At 35.6% G+C, this 22,038-nt stretch overlaps 1 protein-coding gene across 2 annotated transcripts in view; it reads left to right on the top strand.

Moving 5' to 3' along the window:
- The window catches only part of FOXP2 (forkhead box P2), a 380,382-nt gene that overhangs the window by 63,514 nt on the left and 294,830 nt on the right, over positions 1-22,038 (top strand). For both annotated transcript variants that reach the window (XM_009286823.2, XM_009286822.1), the window contains exon 2: positions 5,858-5,941. The gene's annotated coding sequence lies outside the window, so the exon portion shown is untranslated. The remainder of the gene's footprint in view (positions 1-5,857; positions 5,942-22,038) is intronic.

Raw genomic sequence — 22,038 nt, 5'->3', positions numbered from 1 at the left:
GGACAATTATGCAGCAGAACAGGTTGCCTAGAGAAGCCAGGTTGTGGAATTGCCTTTTTTGAAAGTTTTGAAGATGCACCTGGCTGATGTCCTAAGTGACCCAGTCTAAATTCAGGTGCTGCTTTACGCAGTTTGGGCTAGACAACCTCCTAGTGTGAGTGAATGAGTCTGTGATACGGTGCATGCATCATGGCAGAAGGGTCAGGTGCTCTTTGACTTTATGTGCTACTGATTTATAAATCTGTACATACGTCTCCTTACAAGAACAAACTAGATATGTAAGACAACCCAGGATAATCACCACATGTGCTCTTATGAGATAATACTTTTTAAAGTTGTTACTTTTACATTCTCATCTGATAGTATTCCTGAATCCCTTCTAATCATGTCACATGAGAAAATGGGAGAAACAAATTGTAATGCTGGAAATAATTCACAAAATTGCAGTGCCATTGTGTTTGTGGTATTGTAGATCATACTATTTAGGAATAGTTCATTGCTTTCATTTTTGCTTATATTCTTCTCCCTCAATTACTGTAGGCTGCTGCAGTTTATTATGATAAGAGAATTCAACAAGTGGAAGGTGGTTCTTCTCTGAGCTGTATTACAATAAATTACATGTTTTCAGAAGACAGACAGACATGTCTGAAGATAAAGTAAGGCATGGTTATCTGTGCACGTTGGATAAATTGTTCAGAAATATCCATGAATATGATACTGGTATCGTGCATACTTATAAGATTAGTGTCAGCACGGGTTATCTATCATGTAAGTGCAAGTCAAGCAAGTTAGACCTGCCTCAGGGGTGGTTTAGTCTGTATACCAAACTATTCAGACAATGCTGCTGTGGAGGTTTTGGAAGAGAAGACTGAGGAGAGGTGATTTTTCCTTTGCTCCAGGCTTCCTGTTTATTTGTACTGTCTCCATCTTCTCCACTGTGCCTTTATAAGTACAGGTAGGCAGTGTCCTATTAATCTTTAGGATAAGTAAGACCTAAATGGAACACCCTCCCTCCCCAACCACCCCCCCTCCCCCAAGAGGAGTTCACGTGTTACCTGTTATATCAGTTACACAGTGAATGGGACATAATCGGAAGTAGATGATATATTTAGTCCCTGTCATAATTTTTTTTTTTTCACTGGGCAATTTCCAAGGCATTAAATACTAAATTTTTAATGCTTTTCTGTAAATTCTAGTATTTTCCTTGACCTATCTCTTTGCATAGTTGCATGTTGTCGTGATGAATTGAGTATAGATATTTTGATTAGCAAATTCCATGTTGTGAAAATTCAAGATTAATTTTAGTGGTATAGAATATAATGTGAAATTTTGTAAGTACATAGCATTTGATAAAAATTTTGGAAAAGATATAGTTGGGAAAGGTTGACAGCTCAAGAAGCATTCAGGATTTCATTATTTTCTCTGTGCCAGGTAAAAAAATGGTTGCTTCTCCCACCACCACAGTACTTCTGTTTGGACCCACTAATAACGTAACAAAAGCCAGCCTTCATTCGTCTAAGTAGTAATGTAGAGTAGCTTGTAAAAATTGGCTAATGAGATCACAGTAGTATGAAGGTCTTTTCATAGGCTCATTTAACTTTGGAATGATTATAAAACATAACTACTAATTTATTTTGCATGTTCTTGTTAATTATAATGGCATTCAGTAGTGCTCATCTGGTTATGAGCTTCTGAGTATTTCTCTTGCAGAAATTGTCTAACTCAATACTTGGATTCAGGAAGAAAAGGAGTATTTTTTTTCCATTTGCAGTTCTGTAATTTACATAATATTCTTTAAAAATGCATATTTTTTGTAGTGTAAATTAATGTCTTGAAGTAGTTTAAATATAACTAAAAATACATAGTCTGACTATTAAGTAACTTCAAACAATTTTATTTCATACTTTTAGAAGATATACATTATAGATTGTGTGTAAATGATGTACTTTCAAATAAAATTCGGGATGTCCCATTGACATAGTGCAATTTAAGACTTGCTCAGAAGTCCTGTTATGAATTAAGACTTCTTTTGTTTTTAATTGCATGGGAGGGCTATACGATGGAAAAGTGGAAGCTATGGATAGCAGTGAATGAATGTATATGCCTTTAAAATATTAGCCAGTCTCTCTAGCAAGTAATTCTTGCTTTACTAAAACCAGTTGTGTCTTTGGCCCAATCTATCTGTTTCAATATAAGTATATCTAAAGATACCTTATATAGGTGGCCCTCAACCATGTTCTAAAATATTCCTGAATGCTTCGGTGAGCAGTGCTTCATTGGAATATTTTACACAAATACCCACTTCAAGGAGTAATGCAGTTTGAACCATTTTTACTACAGCAAAAAAGTGAACAAGTAGGTCTTAGGTGAAATAGAGACACATCAGAGTGGCTGTTGATCTATCAAATAGTAATACTGCTTAAAAGTTGTAGTGCACTTTGGTGGGGTTATTTATATCTTAAAAAATACCAAAGGCCACCAACAAGGCAGGATAATGAATAAGAGCATGTCGTGTCAAATCAAAATGTTGTCATGGAGGCAGTGTTCAAACATATAATAGGTAATCTTAGCCTAATGATTTGTGATCAAAACGTAAAATGAGCTAAGAGATGAATGAAACAAATAAATGAATGAGTTAAAGGGAATGGCTTGCAGCATGTGGGCATTGTATTTGTTTATTTAAGTCAAGTTTCAAAGGAATGTCTTCATCTAGGAATGAATTTGGCTTTCATTTTGAATTAAATTATTTTTATATTCTAGTGATTTCTGAAACAACCGTGACAATTCACATAAATAAGAGCCAAATTCTGTTAGTTGTGCTCATAATGAATAATGCTTTATTATGTAAAAAGTCTAGTGCTGCATATTGTATGACAAAATGGTACCAACTGCATAACTTTGTCAGTGTTGAAAATTGATCTATTGCCTATCTACCTTCTGTGCTAGGTGGGTGATCATAATTGTTACATGCTTTATCATTTGGCGAAAAAATTCATTAGCATTCCTTTAAATCTACATTTTAACAAGCGTCTACATACCAAATTAATTTAGTCATTGACGAATGCACTTTTCCTTTCTCAGATATTACAAAAGTTTGTGGTATTTGCTTGTTTAACTCAAATTTTAGGGACCTGAATAGGAAGTTAAAGCTGAGTGGCATGCAGGTGACTTTCAATTCAATTGTATTCTGCTGTTCACATGATGAGAGTGTTCCTGCCTCAGTAAACTATACTACATTGAGCTGCCAGAATTGCTTGAACTTTCATCCACTGCAGCTGTATTTAAAAAAGAAATTCTGTCAGGATGCTTTTAAGGTATTGGTTGGCAAGTTCTGTGAATTTGATTGTAAACTTTTAAGGTTCAGATGGAATTCAGATGGAAATGTTAGATATGAAGAATAGAAAAAAATATCTCTGTAAGCACTGCCAAGATGGGATAGGTAAACAATGACATTAAAGATCTACCTGGTATGGTCCAAGGGATAGAATGTGCAGGCTCATTTGGAGGAAGGGTAGAGAAATGTTGTTGTTAAACTGGAATAACTGGAATGATTCAGGTCCAGGTTTTAGGATGCAAACAAAAATCAAAACAAATCCATGTTTATAACAAAAGTAATATTATTTTTAAGAGGCAGCTGCCTTCCTCAGGTAAACCACTGGAATGTAGCGTAAATGAAACACAAGTTTCTGAAGGTGAAGATTTGTATCAGTAGAAAGAAAGTTGATAGGTAAGGCCTGCCATCTGTCTGTGACATATCTGTTATATCTACTATGTGTGATCCTGTCCACTTTAAACATTCCTTACTGACTTCTGAAAAATTGTAGAAATCCTGATAATTCAAAAAGACCAAAGATAAAATTTTAATAATCAAGACTAATGAGTGTGGTTGTTTTCATATTAAGAATGATTACGATAAAATGTTATAATCAAAAATTTCTTCTAAGAAGGCTGTATCTTGCCAAAATAGGTAATGTTTTGCTGTAAGATTTCATATATCATAACTATCTTGGCTTGCTTTCTGTGCTGAAGCAAAATGTGATGTTTAATATGATCCAAGCTAAGAAAATTGATTGTTTGAAAATTTTTTGGCATAAAGGAATATAGGAAGAAAGAGAAATGCAGAATATTGATGTTTGAGGCTTACATATTAACCTCTGTTAACAAACAACACGTATTGTTGAAGGAATAACCATATGGTGTATTTCGGTCTAAACTTCAGGTGCACAAGAAACGTCAAAAGATTTAGAGGCATAGCTACATTTGCAGTCTTTTAATGGGAAATAGGAGAGCAAGGTGAATGCTTCTCTCTCAACTGATTGGACATTTCCATTCTGGATCCAGGGTGACCACATGACCATCAAGCAAAGTTTCATTGACACATATTTTACTTTCCAACAACTTTTAAGAACTGCCACCCACCTTCACCTCCTCATATTTGGCTTAGGAGCCTTACCTGTTTTTAACATTTTCTTCTTTTTTCTTTTTGTATTAAGAGCTCATAAGATTTCCTTCTCATTTCCCAGTGCTGTCCTACTGTGCAGGGGTTTCACGTAGTGTTTATTCCTCCAGCCTGTCATTCTTTGCTCTTCCTTCTTCACTTGCTCTACTACAGAGGCTGCCAGGTAGCTTTCAGTTTTCTAGGAACTTCGACCTTCCCAGCAGGTTTTGTTACACTCTACAAACAAAGGAAGAAGTTAGAACTGCAGCTCTTTTAAATGTCCAAACATTTTGTAACAAAGTGTGTATTAATAATGCCAGTTGGAACACAGATTTTTTTTTTTTGAACTGTGGGAAAGCAGTCTTTTCTTCATGAAACTCTACATTCAGTTTACTCTTCAGTCTACTTCCGTCTGACCTTGTCAGCAAGGGAGAATTGCCAAGAGGCACCATTGAGAGGCTGGTAGGATCAACTTCAGAAGTCGCAGAGTTTCAGGCATTAAGGCTATGTCTATATTAGTAAATTAAACAATGCTTGGAAATATTTCCAGGTCTCTGCCACAGATTTGGTCTTTGCAAACTAACATTGTTCCAGAAAATTCCCAGACTTTTATTCGACCACCTCCGTTAGGCAGTTTGCATGCAGCCCCTCTGTTTCGGAGCGTATGTGAGTATATACTAGCATAGATGTAGGATTATCTGTGCCAGTTGATTTCAGCAAAGGGAAATGTGCTCGGGCATAGATGTAATCTAAATACACTTTCTGTGGACCTGCATGGTCTTTATTTCTTCTGCCTTGTCCAACCTTTTCCCTTCAATGCAGTCCTGCAGTCTCAGCTTCAAAGCTGTTTTTTTCTTTTTACTTGTCCTTTTGTCCTTCCTAAAATGCATGTAGCTTTAAATTTCATTGGCATGCTGTCTCCCAGCTTCTGTTCCTTCCTTCAGATGACCCTTATTGGTCATCTGGTCATTCCCAGATGAACTTACTGGTAGTGATACTATGTGCAGTTCTCTGTCTGGAACAAACTACTTCAGGGAAGCTTCCCTCTTGTTTGCCTTTAGGTATTTTAATAATAAAAACAGAATTAAAAAAAATAAGACTAGACTTTGAGTGATGCCTTATCTGTCCCTCTACTGCAAGGCAGAAACTTGATGAACAATTTTATTTCTTTGTGGACTACATTTAAGCTGACTACTAAGAGAATCTTTCTCTTTCAACTTGCTCGGTCTTTCAACCAAAATGTTTATGTCAAAATAGAAAAATTAAAAATTACAACGCCTTCCTTTTTCTTTCAGAATACTTATGAATCAACTTACGCACATCTGGAACTAATTAGAGGGTCTGATAAAGCCAAATTCTTATTTTGTTTTTGTTAAATGTCATCTAAATAGCAGTAAACATTTTGCTTTGTCTTGTCAGGATGGTGATACTGGAATTGATCTTGGACATCACTTCGGTTCAAGGTTGAAGTTAAAAGGTCTTTCTGAGGCTTAGAAGAAGCAGGTGAGTACTGCATACTATTTTTTGCAACTTTCTTTTGTTCTGGAATTGCTGCTGTTGCTTACTAGTCCGTAGTCAAATAGCTGATCTCTGCTTCCTCTGATTCACTGAGATGTACGACTGCTTGTGTTATGACTAGATAGCAGATGACTATATTTAAGTCATGTAGGCTTTCCCTACATGCTTTTTCAGCGCCTGCCACAGAAATAAGCAAAAACATGGTTCTCTCACCAAGGTCTCTGGAACCCTGGAGTTAAGTTTCACTATATAGTTCCATTACATCAGCTGCATTAGGAGTATGATAATTAAGCTAATTTGGTTAGAAAATTATTTTAGACTGTATTTGTATAAATATTTTTTGTAATAAATTAAAATTTTAAAAGTCAAGTTTAAATAGTAATGTATCCCTGAGTTTGGATATTCCTTGTTTCCTGAAGCTGGGATGATCTCTGTTCCATTGGTAACCAGGAATACTCCATGATGTCAAGGACCATGAGTTCAAATCTTGTTTGAACTGCTTTGTGTACTAACAGTCTGAACCTGCCTGTGCAGAAACACTGTTAGTGAGTATAGTACCACCCTGGGACTTGGCATGTCTGCACTGAATACCTTGCTTTGCTCCAGACCTTCACAGCTATCTTGAGTGAATCATGTACAACTGGATATCAGTTTTTTTACCTTGGAGAGGTCTGGAAAAGGACATTCTGAAGGAATTAGTGTAAGATGAGAGCTTAGCAAGCCACTCGCTTCTATTTCAGATTCTTCATGCTTGCATTTTGCAATAAAGAATTAATCTATATGTTGAGTGTTGCAGTTGTTCACATTTTGCTTTTCCTACAGGGGTAGAAAATTTATTGAGAGTATTTCCAGAATTTTTCAAATTCAAAATTTTAGGCAATATTTTAATGTATAAATTGCAAAATATGCTCAACTGGTGCCTGATGCTAAATCTTATAGATGCAGATTTCAACAGGGTACAACAAACTAACTTACCATAGTAGGAACCAGGCCCACTTGCTTCTATGTACAGCATTGTTTCCAAAATAAATATGTATTGTTTCCCTGTATGCCATGTGCAGTAACTGTTAAGTTACTATGAAATATTAAAATATACCTACATACTCCATAAATTGATGCATCCATCTTCATGACTTGATGGCTCAGAAGGGCAAGAAAAAGAAGTAGTTCCAGAGGAGTTAATGATGGTGCGAGTAATTAGTGCTGAAACTATGTTTATAACAAGTTTTCTAAAGTTTCACCCTCTGGGAGGAAGCACAGACCTTTTTAACCTAATTCAAAGCAGTGCAAAACAAGACTGTCCTGGTATGTGTTTCACTGTGACTGTCTTTACCCACTGGGTAATAAGAAAGGAAAATTCCTTTCTTCCGATTTAACTTCACCTTTTTCCAAGGACTTAAGGCACTGGCCTGAAGGGGGTACAGTATGAATATGGTGAAATCCTAAAAAGAAGAAAAGGTACATTAGCTTTAGCAATGTTGTAAATCAAAGGATATACAGCACTATATAGGGAAACTGTAGACATTACTGGCATCACATATAAATTTGTGTATGGCTGTATGTAAATATGTAGTGATACATTTGCAAAACACTTTTTTCTTACATCACTCAATGGATAAAACAGTAAAAAAGGTCAGTTTCTTTGCTTTCTAGGTGGCAATGGAAATACGACTGGATTTCTACAACATATTAATACACATATGTCTGAACGGTGTAACTTGGTCATAGTAATACTAGATAGTTTCTTCACAGACAGTGTCAGTATCTTGGAGAACTGTTGGGTTTGATAGAAACTGTGTAGTAATTGTATAGTAATTGAAATCCGGTGAGCCAACAAGAGATTTTATTTTTTGAAGGATTTTTTTTTCTGGAAATTTACTATGCTCTGTACCAAATAACGTCAGAAATGCAGTAGTACTGACTTGTGCATCCATAATAGTTTGGCAGTATCATTTTATTGAATTCCAGTATGTCTGGAACTTAAGGCATATGGAGGAAAGTAACTGGTACTCTGTTTCCTCCATTATTTTGTTCCATAACTTTAAGTTAAATACAATCTATAAAAATGCTTTCTGTAAAGAAAGCCAAAATATTTTTGGCCTTTTTAGCACTGGTCTCTATTTCTTGCAGTATATGAAAGTGGAGAGGGAATGTTTTTGTAGTTCATGAGGAAATAGTAGTAAATTCTGAATGGTAGCTCTTCAGTATGTCATTTAGAGTTGATAGTTTTTTATGGCAGAACACGGTGTCTTTGCACTGATTGAAAACTGGGATTCAGTCATAAAAGTAGTGATAGAAATACATAAAAATAAAATTGCATTCATGAGTACATTTTTAATTAACAGAGAGAAAAATTCTGTTTGCTTTGTATACTGTCTTTCAATAGACCACTTAACTGTTTAGGAGTTAGATTTAGAAAACTGAGTTAGAGTTGGAAAAACTGAAACCGAGACAAAAATCCATATTGGAAAAATGCGAAAGCAGAGAAAAAATGTTCCATTTTTGGACTGATGGCTTAAATGAACACTTTTGGGGACTATTAGTGGCACAGTTGCATCTGGATTTCCTGAGTTAGTTAGGCTTTGGGAAAAAAGCTAAGGAAGTTTTCTAAATACGAATATTTTCTGTGTTAGTGAACTGAATTGTAGTTGTGGCATTAATTATTGTTAAATTGATCTAGCTCTTCTGTATTGGCAATTTGTGGAAGAGGAGACTGTGCTCATTCTTGTTTCTTCTTGGTACTACAGGACTTTAAACAGCATGACTCATGTACACGTATTGTACATGTGTGCATTTTGTATACCTACCAAATATTCAGTCTCTCTCCCTATGTTTATTTTGCATAGGGCAAACATAATAATATTGTTAGATTAGCACAAAAGTACATCTCATATAATTATCTCGCAGCCGAACTGGAACTCTCTCAAGAGTTATGTAAGGGCTCATTTCTGGTGATCATGTTGATGACCGACATGTGAAACATTTGGTGTACAAGTCATTCCATCAGCTGGATAATGGTTTGGCATTAAGTCTGTCCATGAAGGTGGCTAACCCTTCCACATGTCTGGTCAGAACGCAAGTAAGTTTTGATACTGCCACAGGTGAAGGGGAGGAGGATCAACAGCATAATGCTGAAAGGAAAAGATGGTATCTGCTTTCCAAGAAGTAATTGGATGGGGATTGATGGGCTTTGTCTTCAATCTGGTTTCCACCAGGAAGAGTCTGAAACATAAACAGTACTTTACATTTTAATGGAATTGTATTAGAACAGAGAGACATTGTTTATTGTAGAATTTGGAATTAATTATCTTTCCAGGGTGATTGTGAATAGCTGTAAATTACTGATTTGAGGGAACCTGAAGGCAACTTTTGTAAAAAAGTAGTTTACATTGATAGAATCGAATTTGTGGCCTGGAACTATGAGGTAGTAAATTTTTGCTATGATTATACAAAGTATCAAACTATGGATTTAAACTGGCCAGCTTTTCAGTTCAGCTGAACATTAAGTACAGTCTTAATGCTCTGATTTGCTGGGAAGAGTGCTATTACAATAATCTGCTTTTTACAGTCCATATCAAATAGGAACTTGCATCACTTATTACAAAGTTTGTGCTTTGGGATATATTTTCATGACATCTAGGAGTGATGCCCCACATTTCTTGGAATTAGTCCTTAATGGTACTGTCTTCAGAAATGAGTTATTGCTCAAATACACTGATTGTTTTGTGGTTTCTAGCATAGAAATTTTTAAGGAAAAGCTAGTTGAAATCTAGCTAGTTGAAAAGCTGGTTGGTGTTTTTTCAAGTAATTGTATGAAATGAGGAGACATGGTGTGCATCTTAATAATTTTATGATTCTTTTTTCTACGTGACATGAATGAGAGGTGAGAACTCTTAATTTTTAACTGAACTGAATACAGGTTTCTAAATGTGGCCTGCTCGAGAACAGAGGACCATTACTGTAGTTGTCATGTAAAACAAAGTTGGGAGTCTGAAGCTCCTTTTTAGCTGTCAGCTTTATTAAGGAGCTACTGGTGTGTTGAACTAGGCACACGCATTATATAAGCAGTGTATGGTAGTGTCTAGGGAGAATTTTCTCTCTCTTCACTGCTGCTTTATTAGGTCTCGCTCACTCATTCACTGTTGCCCTGTCTTACTCCAGCTTTCTGGCTGCAGCTCACAGCACAGTAGGTCTAATGTAGATTGACGCCTTTGCCCGAGGACTGATTGAAACTTGTGTCTCATAGTTGCTAATGCTCACTCAACCATTTTATTGAAGATAAAGTAAATAAAATAGATTGCCATATGAGAATTCTCTGAAATCAAATGGAATAATTTGACAGGTTCAAGCCCATGAAAAAGCCAAAGCATTGAAACAGATGGGAATACTTTTTATGCACAATATACCAGGAAAAGGTGTCTGCTTGCTTGATGTTAAACTGTTAATGGCTTTTACCAAAACTATGATTGTTGAAAATATTATCATCATTTCCAATGGAATTTCCATTTTTTTTTAAATTGTTACTTCTCTCAAACAAAGGGATTTTTTTTTAAATTTAAGAGTAAGGGATATACTGATTTTCTTTTCTTATTGCTTCTGATTCTTTAAGAGACTGGTGATGGATAACCAGTCTCTTGAAATTTAATTTAAAAAAATAGTGTGGTACTATTTCTAGAGTACATTGCAAGATTTTCGAGATTAACTGAGGGTGAGTTTATTATTTGAGAAGATAATTCTGTGAAATAATGTGAAATAGATTGTTACTTTTATAGGTTTTTAATAATCACTCAGTGACATAATTTTGAATATTACCATTAAAGTTGCTAAAATAAGCCCTGACATTTCTAAAAGTATGTGTGATACGGTACACGAAAAATATGAACTGCTAAAGCTATTGTGACAAACTGTTTAGAATAATGGTCAACAAACCCCAAATATTCTTCACCACACTTTTATTTTAGAAAGAATTGCTGTAGGTGAGCAGTGTAGTATGTCCATGTCATTTTTAGAAATAAGATAATGCATAATAATAAGTGAGTTAAGATGCAACAGATAACATACCTCTCATTCTTTTATCTGGATAACAATGAGTATTGGTCTTTTTAGTCACACTGGTGGGTTCCTTCTTACTAGTTGGACCACTTCTTCAAGAAAGCAAGACATCTGTGGTTTAGTTTAGTACGATAAATTATGTCAAACTCACTTAGAGTTAATAAAGGAAATAAATATAAGTTAAAAATATATGAAATTTGCAGATGCAGCCTCGGTTTTCCACCTTGAAAACACAGTCATTTAAATAACAAATATATTCATTTTGCTCTTTTCTTTATGTTTAAACAAAATCTGATCTTTTTTTGGTGTTAGATATCAATTATATTTTATTTTTTAAAGTTAAGAAATTTATTATAACAGATTGTACCGTTGGTACTTAATGATGGATGCTTGTGAGATTTCACGAATATTGGGTTTGAAATAAATTATGAATGAACTATTTGAAAATGACTTGCAGGAGTGAGTTGACAGACTGGAAAAACATAGTAAGGATGGATTTCCAGATCAACTGTTAGCCAGAATACACAGCTAGTTGTGCTGATGTGTGCAGTGGCAGGGACAGTGCTGGTCAAAATCGTATTTCCAATATGATTGTGAATAAATCTAAGAAATGTGAATGATATTGTCAGTTTTTCTCATCCTGGTCATATTTTTAAGAGGGGAAATTACTCTATTGTACTTACAATGCAGAGCACTGGCACCAGCTGTGCTCTAGAGAGGTCTTTTCTTTTTTCTGTTGTTGCCATGCTGATGACTGTGTGTGCCTGGCCAAACTCTTAACGCTCTCCCAGCAGTGATGCCAGCAAGATAGGGCTTCCTATCCTCCTGAAGGAAGTCTCTTCTCATTCATTCTATGGTGCTCTTTATATTCATGCAGTAGGATAAAAAGCTGTCATCAACAGCTTTGTCTTTCTGTGGAAGGGACTAGAGGAAGACACAACTCTGCCACAAATCCCTGTTTTAACCCTTTGTTTTCCTTCTCTGCTTTGTATGAAATGAAGTTCTTAGAAAGTGTTTTCTTTCGGAAGAGGCAACAGAGAACATTAGTTTAATTAGATTTTAATTGTATACATAGAATTGCCTTGTTTTTTTCCCTGGTAGGAGATCCAAGACAAAGAACCACTGCTCATTTCTGTGTTGTGAAGTCTTTTCTATCTTTCATAGGTTTTCCTAGTTAAATTGGAAAGCCATTAAGCATTGCCACAGTATTTGGAAGAAAATGCTGAGATCTGTGAGTGCTCCAACATAGTTTGATTTAGACAGAATAAAAGCTAATTTTATCAAGAGAAATAGAAACCTCAACAGTAGTTTACTTCGGATTTCTATAAAACTTAAGGAAATCAAATGTGGTTTCCTGTATTTCTCGGAACAACTTACTTGTGCTGTTTTTTTTCAGCATGGTCTCTTACTTGACCATATCTGAAGTAATTCTGGAAGGCTGATTTTCATGTTATTGTTTCCTGTGTTTTCCAGTAACACAGGAAAAGAAATGATCTGTATTTTTGGGATGCTTTCAAAGTTACCTTATTCAGAAATCAGTCCGTGATAAATGTGATGAACTAGCTATTTAAAATCCTTTTTTTTTTTTTTTTTTTTAAAGTAGGCAATAAAGAAAGTGATTCAGTACAAGTAACTGCATATGGAAGAAGTAACAGCAGGTCTAATTCCTGAAAATAAATGGGATCTTGAAAATGGAATAGATGTTTATTTGATTGCTTTGAGAGTTAACCTCCTTAGAAAGCTGATTTTAAATGAATTTTGTATTTATAAGTGGTGCTTGTTAACTGTCTTAGGGAGTGATTTCTTCTCTCCTCTGTAAAATGCATTATGGGATCTAGCAAGGAAAGAGGTAATGATTTTTTTTTGATGTGGGCACTGTCATCTAGGAACTGGACAAAGATCACTGTCCCTTAGGAACTGGGCCTCAGAATTTTTAATGTAGTCTGTAAAACAGCTATTTAGTGGTAATTGTTGTCAGTCACAGCCTACACGGAGATAGGTTTTTACTGGTGATTTGATGGGGAAAACCGTGCTTAACTGCATGACATTTTTTTACAAAATTCAAATGTTCGCAGTTTAATTTCTGAAGGAACTTTTACTGTTTTTTTCTGAGCTTGAGCCTTCTAGAGAAGCAAAATAGGTCACATTTTGGTTCATATGGTGGTTCTGGTCCTACATGCAAATACATGCGTATAGATTCAAGTACCTATATGAAGATTCAGTAAATTATGACAGATCCAGTGAAGGTTTTGCAAAAGAAAATACCAGGCATGTAATCTTAAGCTGCAAAGTTACAAATGCTTGCTATAGTTTAAACAATACATAGTGGTTTCTCAAGAATAAGGTGTAGAACATGGTACTTCTGCATATACAGAATAGAAATTTAATTCTAGAATCTATATACTTTGGTTGAGTATTGTTTTATAGGTAACTACACTAATGGGAAATGGACTGTAATTTTAATTCAGTGTTGTTATACTTGAAGGAGAAACTGAATTAAATTTTGTTTTAGATCTGTTGAAATACATATAGATGTTCCTGTGCTTCTGTAATTGAATTTGCAGCCTAATATTGTTCTGTATTATTTTGGTGAAGTTAACTACTAAACATTTCAAAGTAGAGCAGATGGATAGTGTGATATGACAAAGACATGTGACCTCATGTCTTAAATGTTTTGCAACTAATATGAACCTAGTATTTATTATCTGAACAGTACATACTACAATCAAGTTGGTGAATATTTAGGTTTCTTCCTTTCAAGATGGAAACTTTCTTACATGGCCACTTGCCATTAGTTTTTACTTTGTTTTCTGTTTGCTGTAAGATATATTTTCATGACATGATACAAATCCAGTTCTCTCTTACCATCATTTATTAAAGAAGTAAAACAATAACGCATACAAAATTTCTACTCAACCCAGTCGAAGGCTTTTTCTTTACTTTTAGGTAGGTGTACTTTTTCTCAAATGTGCTTGTTACTACTCATTTAAAAAAATAAGTTCAGGATTTTGTAATCTCTGCATCATCATCCTTTCAGAACTTCTAAACTGGAATTTTGCCTCGGACCAGTTTCTCTCTACTGGTTAAGTGGACTAAATGAATGACAGCATTATTATTTATTTTATTTTTACAAATAAGGCTGATGTGTTGAACTGAATTACTGAAATGAATAGAAAAATGTTTAAAGGTTTCTCTTATGACAGAATCATTTTGCATTTGCCTTTTTGAGCAGTAGTGCTATAAGGACTGTGGAAGGTAAGCATGCCCATTTGTAAATCTTTGTTCTTCATTGCAGAAGTATTAAACTCATCATTATCAATAATCCTTTTAATAATTAAAGCACATAATTATTTCATGAACAGGTGCTGCAGTTCTAGGTGTCTTTGCCCTCTCAGAAATTCATTATTGCCCCTACACCAGAACTTGTATTTGCTTCCTTTCTTCTTTCTCTTCTTCAACCTGTCACTTTCAAAAAGGAAAATGGAAATGAATGTGGAAGGGATCCCCAGCTGATGCAGTGGAAAATCCTTAACAGTTTAAACCGTGCTACCTGGCTTTGCAGGAAAGTTACTTAGGAGTGCTCGTATGGTTGTTTTGCCAGCCCCTAAGTGGCAGCTGGCAGCTCTGGCACTGGGAAGGTAACAAACAGCGGGGGAAGGAGGGAGAGGGCAGGAGCATCCTTAACTGCTGCAGCTGTTTGCTAAGTGAGCATATGTTGAAGCCCTTGAGCCTCCACAGAACATCTTTGCACAGGTCAGTGCTTAAATCACATGCATAATACTCTTCTAAAATAAGTTTGATCTGAGCACCTGTTTATTTGCTTTTCTAAGGGAAGTTGTTCTGTTGTGGAAGTCGCACAGTTAATTACTTTCCATTATAAAAGGTAATGGAATACTCCAGTTAGTTACAGTAAAGTTACCTTTTTTCCCTAAAATTTTGAATGTTGAACTTTTAGAAGCATGAGTATTTGCTCTTTCTCTGTCTCTTGAAGATTTGCTGAATGCTGTACTTTTGGACTATATGAGAAATGGCGATCTGAGGAAGTATTAATGTTACTGCAATCTTATAATTTATATTCTTTCAATTTTGCATTTCAGAAATATTTTTAGTTCAAGGTATTTTAAATTTATTTGATTTATTAGGTCTGAAAAAGCTATATATTGGATTAATTGAATGTATTTGATAGGACAGTGTTTTGAAGTTATTACATTACGAACTTGAATACCCTGTCCAATACTTAGAAGATCCCAGAAGATAGAGCATGTGATTTAATTACCTCTTCTTCATTTTGCAAACTTGACCTCTGTTCCCAGCCTCAAGACAAAGAAAGACAAAGTACTGTGAGCAACTGGCAGTTGATATTAAGAAGCTGTCTCCCACATCTCTCTCATGTCCCATAGTAACAGCCAGTCCTCAGCGTAGACACGGGACTTCTCCAGAAAAGTTCTCTCCTTCGGCTGGCAAATTCATCTGCTGCCTTACTTCTTTAGATGCCTTGTAAAAATCTTCTCTCTCTCTTTCAGCTTCTGCCACAGAAACCTCTCTTTTCTGGGTTAGCTCTAGCTGTGCAGAAGCACCTAGGGCAACACAGGGATACTGGCCTCAGTAGACTAAGGATGGTTTTTGAGAGTGGCCAGTTTGCTCTTCTACAAGACAGAACTGTAATATACATATAGGCTGTTACTGGTTGTGTTGTTTAGTTATTTCAGATTTTGATTGTGTGTTTGTGCGATTGTATGTTTGTGAAAGTTGACTGAATTTGTCCCAGTTTGTTTTTGAGAAAGACGTTGGATGTTTTCTTCACAAGCTTCAAAGATTTCTTCGTTTTCTAGGAAAATAACTAGAGGAAAATCCTAAGACATTCTTTAATATTTGGGATCTGAGTCTATTTGGGCAGTGAAGGTTGATGATAGTTTGCCTGAAGGTGGAGGGATTTTTCTGACAGTGAAGGCCTTGATTCATGACAACCTATAAGGTTATGCCGAAGTCATACAGGAACAGATACTGTCTTTTCAAGGAACTCCATGTTTGACAGAGGTGTTGGAGAGAAACTTTTAGCCATTGAGGCAAGTGATTTTCACAGTATTGGCAGTCTGTAGTATAAACCATCTTTGCTGCATCTTTTGATTGCCTTTGCAGCTGCCAAATTTACAGGCAAAATACAAAACCTTTCATGAAATTACAGTTGTAGGTGACTTATTAAATATTTTGGATTTGTTTCTAGTGTCAAACATTTAAGTTATTACTATATTTTAATAGATGAAATGTCCATATTAATGTGTAAGGTGACGAACACTGATAGGGTCTTCAAACTGTTGAAATGGCCTGTACTCATCCTCTAATAAAAAAATCAGATTCTTAGAACTATATAGGAAGTTAACAAGGAGATTTATTTTAATTGCTTGGTGCTTTGGTATATTTTAGATTTGCTCTATGTGCTGTTCATTTCCCTTAATCCAATAACATTGCTAGTTATTTGTACTATACCAGTGAGTGGCTACTTCTCTGAAAGCTTAACAAAATTAAGATTATAGTAGGACTGTAGGACGAAAGAACAATTTCTCTGTGTATTCAAACTGTGTAATAATACAGGAGTGAAAAGTATGTTGTTTAATTACTTGGTTTTGCTATGTAGTATTATAGTTCCTGTTAAATATTACTTTTGTATTGCTAATATAAGAAAAGAATTAAAAACAACAAAAAAATAGGCTTGATCTCATTTGACCTTTCTGAGGTTCAGTCAGTTAAAAGGTTTTTAAGACGTTTAATTACCAAATGGGATGATCATTATTCATCTCATCATTTGATATATAACGTCAAGTGAATTGCCTCCCTGGAGTGCACTGTGTTTCACAGATCAATAGATTTAGTAAGAGCTTGAAGGAGAGCTTTATACATTCATAGAAAAGAAGGAAAAGTATATCCTCCTTGTAAAATGGCTTATGCAGTTATTCTGTGAGCTTTACAGAGTTACTGTTTTATTTACATCTCAGGAATACAAAATCCTGTAACATAAAGGCATTTATTAAAATATTTTACACCTCTTCACTGAAATTAAAAAACACTGCTTCTATCTTACTCTCTGTAATAAAGTAGCTTTAAAAGTCTGTCCTGAACAGCTTCATTCAAATCTATTAAAATAATTATACTTATTACAACAGATTTTTTGCTTTGACACAGCACAATAAACATAGTACAACAACAGGCTGTCTAAATACACTACACATGATTGCTTAAACTATTCATATTTTGTTTTTCTGCATTTTTAAATGCAGAAATCAGTTAGTTTTAACTGATTTGAGTGGTTGTTTTTTGTTTGTTTGTTTTCTTCATTCATTGGGTCAAGGATATTTATGCACACTTCGAGAGAAAAAGATAAAGCTTGTCCCTAATTGACTAATTTAATACCTACCTTTATATAAAAAATTTCTTATGAATTTTTTAAATTAATTGCATAAAGGATAATTACATATAGGATACTTCATGTTTACTTAGGCTTTTCCAGGTGTGTTATATTACTCTTATCCAATATACATGAGCCAGCACGCCTATCTGATCTCTTACCCTTGATGGCAGGGTTTTCCAAATGACTGAAAGAGACTTCTAGGAGAGTTCAGGCACTAGTATTTGTTGCTCTTTTTTTCTGTAAGTTTTAGCTGCTTGATTTGCTCTCTTGATTTACCAGCTTTCTGCTTAAAAAGTAAGAAAATAAAAACATGTTTCTTCTTTAACTTTTATATTAATGAGGGTGAGCTTTTTAGCTTAAATTTACCCTTTGTTGCTGGTCCTTGCATCAGTCAGGCACTGAGGAAACTGTAGTTCAGCTAAGCAAATCCTCCTGGCTGTGGGACAGAACCAACATTTATTTGAAAATTCTACTTCCTTATTCATCTGTCACTTGTAACCCATCATCTACTCAAAGATTAATTTGAATTGTGAACAATATCTAAGCTTCCTTAATCCTTTGCTCTTGTCCTTTTTCTTGAGCTGCTGTACTGTGACGGAAAGGCCGTAATTGTGAAGCTTCTTATTCCTCAGGCCTATCTAAAGTAACTCCCATTGGGAGCCGATTGATGTTTTAGCAAGGAAATTTTTACCTGTTTTTGAGAACAACCTGGAAAAATTGTCAGGAGGCTTTCACACTCTTAGATGTTCACTGTGTGGAATTCTTGTAAATGTGAAATCTAATTTGTCTAGGCTCTTTGCACCAGCATTGTTCAAGGTCAGATGAAGTTGTATGAAATACAGGAAGTGTTTCTGAGATTTCATTCCTTTCTTTGTAGTCACGGCATTTTTTCACCAAACTAGCAAATCAAATAATACCAATTTCATTAATAATTAAGATAGCTGGGAAATATACCACATTCTTCTTTTTACTTATTTTGTGAATGACCCCTGCTGCCACTCTTGCTTTACCACTTCCTTGAGTTTTTTTCAGGAAAAATATTAATTTAGTAGTTTCCCCTCTGCTAATGATGCAAATACTGCTTATTAAGACCTTCTCAGTAAGGGGCTAGAATTTAAAAAGAAATGCAGGAAATCTGCAGGTTTTTCTGTTGAAGTTGAACATCCAAAGATCTTTTTGTCAGTGGGAACAATTAAGCATGATTAGAATAATTAATGTTGGAGTTCTGTAGAAGCATCAATTGTTTTGATGATACATTCATCTATGGCTTGACTTGACAAAGTTTGAGCCATCAGGACTCAATCTAGAAAAATGCACATTTAATTTTAAGACTGAATAGATCTGTGGCTGAATTGTGATATGTACTTAGCATCTTTTAGGACTGTATATCAATAGTCATCTCTTCCAAGACGTTCTTAAAGTTAGAGCAGTATTCATTTGTTGGCATTTGCATTTATTCACCTATACATTCACTGCTTAGCAGTAAATAGCTTAATGTAATATGTATTTGAAGTGCGAAGTCCATTTTGGATGAAAAATAATAGAACTGTTTAATTTTGGCATCATCTCTGTCATTGTTTGGTAAGTGCTTTAGATGTGACGGTAATGGGTTGATCAGTGACAAAGTACAGCAACACACTTGAAATACTGTGTTCTGGGCCCCACAATTTAAGAAGGATGTGAAGGTCTTGAATGCGTCCAGAGGAAGGCAAAAAAGCTGATGAAAGGGCTGGAAGGCATGTCCTGTGAGGAGCGGCTAAGCTTTGGGTTTTTGTCTGGTTTGGAGAAAAGGAGGCTGAGGGGCGACCTCATTGCTCTCTACAGCTTCCTGAGGAGGGGAAGTGGAGAGGGAGGTGCTGGGCTCTTCTCCCTGGTATCCAGTGTGGGAATGGTTCAAAGCTGTGCCAGGGGACGTTTAGACTGGACATTAGGAAGCATTTCTTTACTGAGAGGGTGGTTAAACACTGGAACAGGCTTCCTAGAGAGGTGGTCGACGCCCCAAGCCTGTCAGTTTTTACGAGGCATTTGGACAATGCCCTTAATAACATGCTTTAGCTTTTGGTCAGCCCTGAAGTGGTCAGGCAGTTGGACTAGATGATCGTTGTAGGTCCCTTCCAACTGAAAGTAGTCTGTTCTAGTCTAGTCTAGTCTATTCTATTCAAGAAAACTGTGGCAGCAGTCACAAATAACATGTTTTCATAGTACTTTTATGAAGAGATTGCATGGGTATGAGTAGGGGAAGTGAGCTCTTTCTTTTAGACAGTATTCCTGAAAGGTTCTGCAGTGAGACACAGAAGCTTACGAGGTTCCTAAAGCACCGCTAACTTTGTCCTGCCGTCCCTTAGTGACAGGGAAGCAAAGGCAGGAGCAAAAGGCAGGGGCACTTAAGCTCTGGGTCTCTCCTGTCCCCTTCTAGATACTGGAACTCAAAAGGTCTCCTAGACTTTTCCTACAGTCAAAAATGCTGTGATTTGTAATATACCCTTTGGTCCTGTTATGAACTAAAAGAATCAATAAGGAATACATTAAAAAGGTCAACTTTTGGAGGACATAGTATCCAGAAACCTCTGCCAAATATGATTGCAAGTTTATTCTGTATGATGCCATTCTGAGCTGAGAAGCAGAGTTCAGGAAACTACATGTATTTGTTAAGACAAATTGCAATATCACCATCATTAATCTGGAGTATTACACATTGATATCTATTTTTTGTAGCTGTTTGAAGCACCAAGTAATGGAGTTTGCAATATGTGATTTGCATAATTGGAGTCAAGGACAATGAAGGTCCCTGAATAAAAGACATTTAGAACCCCATTCCTTCACATTTCAAGGAGAAAAGAATCTTGAGAGACCTAAAGTTCTTGAACAAGTCCCTTCAGAAATAAAGCTCAGGACAAATACAGTAAAATCATTATTTTTTGTATCCAGAAAGATAAAAATTCCCATAAAAAGGGAGTTAACAGAGCCAACGTTATACAAAAAGGGTAGCTCTACACTTTCAAAACTCATGAAGTAAGAAGTCTGATTGTTTCCCCTTCAGAACATTCATGTACATTCATTGACAGCCATAGATAATACGTATCACAATAAGAGATGCAGATGAAGCTTGCACAGTAAGTAAGCGTTGCAATTAAGTCTGCTCTGTTTTTGCTTTTGTGGAAGGAAGGATAACAGACTCTGGAACCGTTGGTCTTCTCCAAACTGTATGCACATTGAATAGCTTGTTCATCCTTCGTTTTGCTCTTTGGTTAAAAACTGCGTTTGGAAATTCCATAGCTATAGATCTGTGACATTCCCTGTAATTTTTACTTTGTCACACCTGGAAACTGTTGTCTTAAGTACACATGTTGTACAGGTATGGTGAAGATGTTATGTTTTGAAGATGTTATGTTTATGAAGATGTCTGTCCCTCCTTTTTCTGCAAATATTTGTGTGCTGGTATCTAAGAGGAAACTTACTACAGAAAGTATTTATAAGAAAATTAATTTATTTTTAATAATCTGTTAAACTTCAAAGCATTTGTTTATTGAAAAAGCTTTGGAAGCATCTCAAATTAGCTGGAAGTGCAGCGTATGGTAACTCCTAGCATGATAGGATTAAACTATAAGATTTTAGGCAGATTCTCCTTTTCAAAAATGAAGCCAACAAACAAAAAACAACCACCCCCCAAAAAAACCCCACCACCCAACAAAAAACCAAACAAACCCCAGGAAACAAAAAGCCCTGCTCTGGACATCATGATCATGGAAATATGACCATATGGCCTATGCAGTGTTGCCTGTCGTAAATTGTTTTGTACTTGGGAGAACAGTCATAGTATGTGTACACCTGCTAGAGGTAGCTTTAATCTGTCTGTTTTAGAAAGCACTAAATGTATAGTAGCTATAGTATAATCCTTACTAGTGCTCTGTAAATCCATCTGTGACAGTGAGTGTGCTTACCTTCTGAAATGCATGTTACTGTGATTTATGGGTGTCTATACAACTGGATTAACTCACGATTTGATATACTTGTATGTCCTGAAGACATATCCTGATTTTGCAGAAAGCCTTAAGCAGTATCTCTGAAATTTGGCATCCTTCATTCATTTCATACCAGAGCTATTATTAGAGACTTAGTTTGTTATCTCCTTTTATATTTATTGTGATTACCTGAGTAGCCCAGGAGCGCTTCTTAAGAAAAATGTAATGTGTCTTGTATTATCAGCGACAGTCTCTACAGGTACTGGTATACTGTATATCTTAACCCATAAAAGGGGACTGTGGTTCTATGAGTCAGCTTTGAACTATTTTTTTGTGTACAGGAACCCCCTAAAGATCAACAGCTTTTATGATTACACTGCTTGTCCAACTGTGAGAGAAAGCAGAAGAGATTGTCTTATTATGAAAACCTTCTTGCCATGCCTGCTCATTTTGGATTCTCATCTATGGCATGTGGAACCCATCCATTGGGAAACACAGGTTTATTGAAGTAATTTGTGGAATTGTATTTTCTCGTTCATTGAACAATTAGATAAAAATCTGCAAGATAATTTTCTTTTTGTTTTGTTTTTTCTCCCTTTTCCCCCCCTATAACGTTTTTCTTCAGCCAAATGAAACAAACAAAGCAGAAAATTCTGGCGATT

Source organism: Aptenodytes forsteri, unplaced genomic scaffold (assembly GCF_000699145.1).
Source record: "Aptenodytes forsteri isolate BGI_AS27 unplaced genomic scaffold, ASM69914v1 Scaffold166, whole genome shotgun sequence".
In the NCBI taxonomy this organism is placed as follows: domain Eukaryota; kingdom Metazoa; phylum Chordata; class Aves; order Sphenisciformes; family Spheniscidae; genus Aptenodytes; species Aptenodytes forsteri.
The sequence above is the reverse complement of the archived record's forward strand: the minus strand, read 5'-3'. Positions and strand labels throughout refer to the sequence as shown.